This window comes from Triticum aestivum, chromosome 1B, assembly GCF_018294505.1.
Source record: "Triticum aestivum cultivar Chinese Spring chromosome 1B, IWGSC CS RefSeq v2.1, whole genome shotgun sequence".
In the NCBI taxonomy this organism is placed as follows: domain Eukaryota; kingdom Viridiplantae; phylum Streptophyta; class Magnoliopsida; order Poales; family Poaceae; genus Triticum; species Triticum aestivum.
In genome coordinates this window covers 104726281-104734089 of record NC_057795.1, presented here as the reverse complement: position 1 = coordinate 104734089, position 7809 = coordinate 104726281, and the positions used below count along the sequence as shown (strand labels likewise).

At 44.9% G+C, this 7809-nt stretch overlaps 1 long non-coding RNA gene and 1 pseudogene across 1 annotated transcript; one reads left to right on the top strand and one right to left on the bottom strand.

Moving 5' to 3' along the window:
- Window positions 1-1712: 1712 nt before the first annotated feature.
- On the top strand, window positions 1713-1988 carry LOC123077535 (GDSL esterase/lipase At1g09390-like; annotated as a pseudogene).
- A 62-nt stretch (window positions 1989-2050) lies between these two features.
- On the bottom strand, window positions 2051-7273 carry LOC123110555 (uncharacterized). Its single transcript, XR_006453465.1, has 5 exons — window positions 6632-7273; window positions 6428-6516; window positions 6135-6351; window positions 5458-5546; window positions 2051-4372 (listed from the first exon to the last, which is right to left on the bottom strand). It is a non-coding gene; the product is annotated as an uncharacterized lncRNA (long non-coding RNA).
- Window positions 7274-7809: the final 536 nt, after the last annotated feature.

The following is a 7809-nucleotide window of genomic DNA, read 5'->3' as shown; positions in this document are numbered from 1 at the left end:
CAACGTAGGCTTCTCATTTTCCTGAGCCAAGGATTTAGCATAAAGGTGAGTCGGAGGGCCTCACATTTACCTGAGCCAAGGTTTTAGCATAAAGATACTTATTACGCAAAATCTGTGCCCAAGTAGCTTCCGTCTCAGACGACAGTTTAGATAGCCACTTGCTAAGGAGACATATGTTTTTGACTTCCAAATTTTCAATACCTAGACCCCCTTGGTCCTTCGGCCTACAGATTATATCCCACTTAGCAAGCCTATACTTTCGTTTGAGCTCGTCATTCTGCCAAAAGAATCGAGATCGGTAGAAATCTAATCTTTTCCTGACTCCCACCGGGACCTAGAAAAAAGATAAGAGTAACATAGGCATACTGGTAAGGACCAAATTAATTAAAATCAATCGTCCTCCGTATGACATGAGTTTTCCTTTCCAACAGCTCAGTTTCTTTTCAAAGCGATTCTCGATGCATTTCCACTCAAGGTTAGTCAGCTTACGATGATGAATGGGTATGCCTAAGTACAAGGTAAGGAGCCCAATTCACATCCGAACAATTGTTTATACGTATCCTGGTCCTTCTTTGCTCTTTCAAAGTAAAACAATTCGCTCTTGTGGAAGTTAATTTTGAGGCCAGATAGTAACTCTGGTGATATCCAGCTGTTCAAAGAATCAGTTGACATTAAAAAAGGAACAGTCGACCCAGACACCTACAAAATAGTCAACTTCGGAGAGGATAAGGAAACGGCGAAACGCTGGAGCAAGTACTATAGTTGAGATCGAAGCTAATTAATCGAGGGAACATGGCAAGAATGCTTAGAGGGCTCGTGATCGTCGCCGCCGTCGTCGTCGCACTGCAGTGCTGTGAGCTCCCACGCAGGACGGATGGCAGGTGCGTCCTGTTCAACTTCGGCGACTCAAACTCCGACACGGGCTCCCTCCCTGCCGCCTACGGCTTCTACCTTGGCCCGCCCGCCGGCCGCCGCTTCTTCAACCGGACCACTGGCCGCTGGTCGGACGGCCGCCTCTACATCGACTTCATTGATACGTACCTTGCGTCCAAACAATCGCTCGTTTAGTTCCATGCAAGCAGAGTTCAGCTCCGACGTGCTATCGATTGCATGCTTGTGCAGCCGAGAGCCTGGGGATCAGGTACCTGAGCCCGTACCTGGAGTCGTCGGGTTCCAACTTCACCGATGGAGTGAACTTCGCGGTGGCCGGGGCGGCGGCGGCGAGCAACCAGAGCGCCATCCCGTTCACCATGGCCACGCAGGTGAACCAGTTCCTGCATTTCAAGAACCGGACCCGGGAGCTCCGGCCGCTGGGGCAGGGCTCGATGCTCCCGGAGGAGGATTTCCGGGGAGGCGTGTACTCGATCGACGTCGGGCAGAACGACATCACGCTCGCCTTCCTTGCGAACCTCACGCTGCCGGAGATCGTCGCGGTCGGCGGCCCGCTCGCCGCTGCCGCCGCAAAGGTCGAAGAGGCCGTCCGGGCGCTGTATGGCAGCGGCGCTCGCAAGTTCTGGGTGTACAACACGGGGCCCATCGGGTGCCTGCCGCAGACGCTGGCGCTGCGGCAGAGGCCCGGCGACGAGCTCGACCCCGCCGGCTGCCTCGCCCGCTACAACGCCGCCGCCCGGGCGCTCAACACCGGCCTGGCCGCAGCGTGCCGCCGGCTCACGGACGAGTACTGCGGGAGCGCGACCGTGGTGTGCACCGACATGTACGCCGTCAAGTACGACCTGTTCGCCAACCACGACCAGTACGGCATCGAGCGGCCGCTGATGGCGTGATGCGGCCACGGCGAGCCGCCGTACAACTACGTGAACCTCAAGACGTGCGGGCAGCCGACGGCGACGGCGTGCCTGGAGGGGGAGAGGCACGTGAGCTGGGACGGCGTGCACTACACCGAGGACGCCAACGCTATCGTCGCCTCCAAGATACTCTCCGGCGACTTCTCCCAGCCGCGCACCAAGCTCCAGGCACTGTGCAAATAAGAGCACAACCACTTGTGATTTTGGTCGAGGTGTAAGTACTATAAGATCAAAAACTGGATCAGGTACACCTTGACCGTTGTTTCCTCAGCTACTAATAAGATCCGCTCCACGCGTAGTTTTTACTGGAACTAGATGACTCGTTGCTGGCGCAAAGGGCGAAAGCAAGCCAAGTATTGAATGAGTACACATAAAAATATTGAAACATATGCAAATAAAAAATTGCTGCTGGCAATGTCATGATTTTCTCTAACCAGTGTAAACATATATAAATAGTCTTTTGAAAATATTAATAGAAGGCCAGTTGATTACATATATAGAACAAGTAATCACAAGTTTCTTTTGACCACAAAGACAATAATAAGGTTTAAAGTGTACATGCAGTATCATACACGAATGGGAATCTAAAGGCTATACATATCTTGCTCAGAGCAACGCCAAAAGGACAAAGATACTGGATCGATTGATATGAAACAAAAGGTGGATGTTGTTGGTTAGCACATATAGACTAAAGGTCACCAGAAACTATCTTGTGTAGTCTTCAGGCGCTGCTCTGACCTCATGCAAATATAGCGTAACCTCTGCGTCACTTCTTCAATGCTTGGATTGCCTACTACTTAGTTCTTTCGATAAAACATTTTTTACACCAGTAGCAGCACCCCTAAGATTAGCAAGTTTCCAGCAAAACGATCACATGAGAATCACATATCTGTATCTAATATGAAGAGAAACAGAAATCCAACAAGATGATATAAAGAAACAGAGGTATAAGAACAGAAGCTTGATTGCATAGGGTTTCTTATTACTGTTTTGTTTTATGATTCATGCATGTATTTCCAGTCTGGATAGGTGCCTAGAGAGGTTGTACCTCTTAAGCCCAGGTGGCTGAGCAAGTCCAGTTTCCATGATGTTAGTAAGTGCACCGGTTCAGATCCCTCTGACAGAGTCAAGCTAATCATTGGGAACCATGCAAGAGGAAAATAAATAAAGAGGACGGTAAATCCGATAGAAATACTAACAGTAGTTGAAACAAAAGAATTTATGAAAGTTGGTGTGACCATCCGGTCATCATCCGTCTCCTGCTAAACAAGGACACGTGCATGTGGAAGACCCCTCTTTTCGAACTCTATGGTGTAGAGAACTGGAAAATAGGAGGGTAAATGAAAAACATGAAAAGTAAGAAACATGGGTAAGAAAAATGAAGAAAGGATAGAAAATGCACTGGGCATGGTACCAGGAACTACAGTCCCAAACATCTTTCCGGTCCTAATCATCTGTAGCTCAAGCAGTTTCATGTGATATACTCAAACGATAATATCAGCCCTATCGACTATTGTTTGCCTAGGTTAAAGACTCCATTATTTCAGGCCACTTTGGATTACACGTGAAGGTTGTGAAGGTTGTGATTATATCAGGCGAGGCTTGGACACGGGAAATAGTGATCGCGGTGTGGAAGTTTTCAGTTATACAGCGACGCCCACCGGTATAGGATGACGACAAAATATTTTTCTTAGAGAAAAGTATGTTTTTAATCCCTCAAGTTCCCAAAAAGTGCAGACTTGGTCCCTCAAGATTTTTTGGTATACATTTGGTCCCTCAAGTCTCAAAACCGGGTAAGTTTGGTCCTAAACCAGATTTTGACCCCGATGACTGGGTTTGACCGGGTCAAACCCACCAGATGAACCGTAAACGAACATTAAATTCCGAAAAAAAAAACAAAATCAGTTCAAAAAAATTGGTCACACCTTGCACATGTAAGCATATTCGACCCCAAAAAAAATTCAGAATTTTTTGAATTTAAAAAAAAACGAATTTACTATTCATCGGACAACTATTTTTGTTTTTTTGTTACGATCTCCTCGAGTGTCAAAAGACCACAAAAATTTGGTCGGACCTTGCGCATGTAAGCATATTGGACCGCAAAAAAGTTCAGAATTTTTTGATATTTTTTGAAAAAATTCGAGTTTACTGTTCATCTAGCGGGTTTGACCCGGTCAAACCCGGTCAACGGGGTCAAAATCTGGTTTAGGACCAAACTTACCAGGTTTTGAGACTTGAGGGACCAAATGTATACCAAAAAATCTTTAGGGACCAAGTCTGTACTTTTTGGAAACTTGAGGGACTAAAAACATACTTTTTTCTTTTTCTTATGGACCTCGGCTTCATCAAGCTTACCAAGTCCAACAACGTCAACAAGCTGGAACTTTTTAGCGCTCATATCGTCCTGAAGCTTTTCAGAAAGGACCTTGATTGAGTAGTGAGAAGATCAGAAGGCAGTAAATCACCACAATCAGCTTAGCAGCAGCCAAATAACAAGATGAAGATGATAGGGCAGCAAGGAACATGTGGTAAATGGAGGCACATGAATCTTCTACATGCAGAAATAGCTGAAATGAAACAGGTTTTGCTATTTCAGGCACAGCAGATACTGTAGTTGCTCAACATAATCTAATAAGCAAGAACGACGGGAAAAATAATAAAACATTGGCTGAAAATGTAGGAAAATTGATAGCCAGACGTGAATATGACTAAAAACTGTTATTTTTTCTATGTATAGGCAAAACCACAACAAGGTAAATAATAAGCTTTTGAACATATATTTTGGGCTGCTGATAAGTAAAACCTGTGTATTTCTTTGTACCAAGCACACAGATTAGACCAGAAAGAAAATAAAGGAAGAGGATCTTAGCAGGACTTTTACAAAAGCAAATCGACCTTCTTTGTGTTGAACATTAAATTCAGCTGGCAATTCTTGGCTTCAAGCACGAAGAACTTAAGGGTAGAATGCTAGCAGAAAATATAATCCAAGCACCTAAGAATGGCTTCATATCACTGAGCCGCAACCCACGACAGTAAGACAAAGAACTAAGGTAGGGACTAACCCCAATAGGCACAAGTCTGCATCATATTTTGACCTGGTGTACCAATCCCTACAACTAATTAGGCATGTGATTCACCAACTAATCCTTAAGCCAATGAACCACACAGGGACTAACCATAATGGCCACAAATCTACGTCATATTTTAACTTATTGTAATCCAACAATTCCTGAAGGGAAACACCTAAAACTGTACTGACCCAAACCAACAGTCAGATCAGCGAAATATCTTAAACTAATTGAATCCAACAATAGACAGTTACAAAAGGCAACAAAAAACTACCACGAATCTCAGCATGCGATGTAGCCTCCCGCAAAGCAACAAAAAACCCGGGGATCCAAGCAGATCCCCTAATCCATCCAAAGAAATCCAAACATATCCAGGCTTGTGCATCCAGTTTTTTTACTCGAATTCAAACAGACAACGCGGCCAAAAAAATACAATTACTTCACGAACATGGCGCTGCAGATAACTAATTAATCTTTAATTCATCCAAAATATAATCTACAGGGAAATTCATCCAAAAACATAATCTACAGGGAATTTTTTTTCACAATTACTTCACAAACATGGATAGAAGATGAATGATTACCTTAGAAGTACCTTAATAAATTATGAACCATGTACTAATTGGGGCCGGTTCTCCTACTGCTAGATGTTGAAAGTGCCAATGTCATAGTCCTGCAAGAACGGATCACATCAGCTGACAAATACTTGAAACAAAAATATGCCATGAACCATCATTCCTTTAAAGGGTCTAAAATAAATAAGCATCAATATGTATGACTACACAAGCCATTAAATCTTGCGCTTTTAAATTTTGAATTACAGCAATGAAGTTCATTTTCGAGGGATTTTTAAACAGTCATGTATAACTCAAATGAAGATCTGAAAGTACCTTGTAGGAAAGCTAATTGGTTACCCAATTTTCTGATTAAGCTTTTGGTTATCAAATCCAAGTTTTAAATCAACACTCAGTAGCTCGCATCGCCTTTCTACTACAATTTCTTCATGGCACATCTGCTAGCAGCGGCTAATCCTGTATCTAATGTCCATCTATAAGGAATAAAACACAAGAAACTACAAGTTCTGCTGTAGTTAGTTCTCCTCTTTTTCTGGACATAATTTCAGTTCCTATTAGGAAACCACAATGTGGTTAAGAAATACTTCTACAGGTACCAACAATAATTAGTAAATTAATCATGTCCAGCATCAAACTGGTCCACATATTTTCACAAAAGCACAATTAGGGATTACAGAGGGCTTTACCCTTGGAGCGGACCCGTTCTTTTGCTCCCTCTTTGCTTCTTAGGGATTACACGGAGCATCTCCTTAGCTTTCTTCTCCTCACCTTGCAGGGCATCACTGGTGTACTTTCCAGGCCGCTCCTTCTCTAGCACCATTCACTTCAATCTACTTCTCATCGGTGAGCGGCACATGTGACACAAACTCTCTCATCGTTCTCAATGATTGTTCCAACAGAAACCTGCATGCACAATTATATATAAGAGATGGTAAAGCGGTTGAACCTAATAATAACTGATGATCTACCAACTTGCAACCTTCAGAGTCCAGCTTCAGCTGCAGCCTCTGTACAACCTCTGTACACCTTGCCTGAAGCTATCTTGCATACTCACTTCCTGATACAAGCCTAAAATGGTCGCCAGAAGATAATAATTGTGAGCATTTGTATCTCTTTTTGTCGCAAGCTTGGTGATGTTTTTCATAAGCTTGCTACGTGCTTAGGAACATAGAACAACACATACTTTCAGAATTCAGATCGAGTTTGTGTATCCTGCACCGCCACGCGCCTCCCCATCGTGGAGCCCATCTGGTTCCTCGCCATCGTCTTCCCCTTCTTCAGGCCCATCAACTCCGCCGTCGGATCCCTCCTTATCAGCTTCACCGTCTACACCATCCCGACGCTGGCGCACATGGTCACGTGCCGATCCGCACACACCCGCGACGTAACTACCACCACTGTCTTTTTTACATTCAGTTTGGTTAATTTACTACTGTCTATTCAAGTTCTAGTACGCACCACCAAAAGTAGCTACTTTTGCTTTCACTTTTAGCTTCGGAGTTTAGCATGCAATAGGTTGGATTTGTGGCGTTTGCATTGCATGCCTATGTTCTCTGGATATCTCGTGGTAGTTTGCTTGCTTTTGTTACGGCGGCAATGTGGCATCGTGGCACGCCTATGTTCTTTAGATGTCACCTAGCAAAGCAGCACGACTTTTCCAGAGACCGGCTAGTTTAAGTGTTAGCATAAAGCTATGGCAATGATTAAGCATGAATCATAATTAGTGGATGTACTGAACGTGAGACAAAACTGAATGAGGCAGTGTCAACTCTCATTCCTACACTTAGAAATAATAAAGCGAAAAAGACCAAGACAAAGGTGCTTTTGTACCAGTGCTCCGGGACCCGAGTCGTGGTGCTGGAATTTGGAAGAACACCACAACAAAGTGTCTCAAAGCGATCGGGCACCATTAATATGTGTTGTCAGAAAGAAGAAAAGAGTGATGAGAGCAGTCAGATCAAAATATTGCAGATCATCCTCTCCAAAAGAATCGATTTTTTCTTGGAGAGGCCACCCTCTCCCATATTGCAGATCACGCCCCAAGTAAAACAAAATACTAATTCACATCTAGGATGGCTCAAATCTCATCAAAATCGCAAGATCCCACGCCTAGCGGCGGGATCAGACCGCAAGATCCTCCTTTTCCTTGGCCACCACCGCCTCTGCATGCTTCCTATTGTCGCCCAGTTCCTCCTTGAACGCCGGGGGGGCGGCGGCCAGGCAGGGGAGGGCTCGCAAGGCTTCGCTGGCCTTCAAGGCCTCGAGATGCTGTCCATCTTCTTCATCGAGCGATGCCAGGCGAGGAGGGGGTGGGAGGGAGTGGATCCGTCCTTCCCTGATGGTGGAGGGAACGAGGAGGGA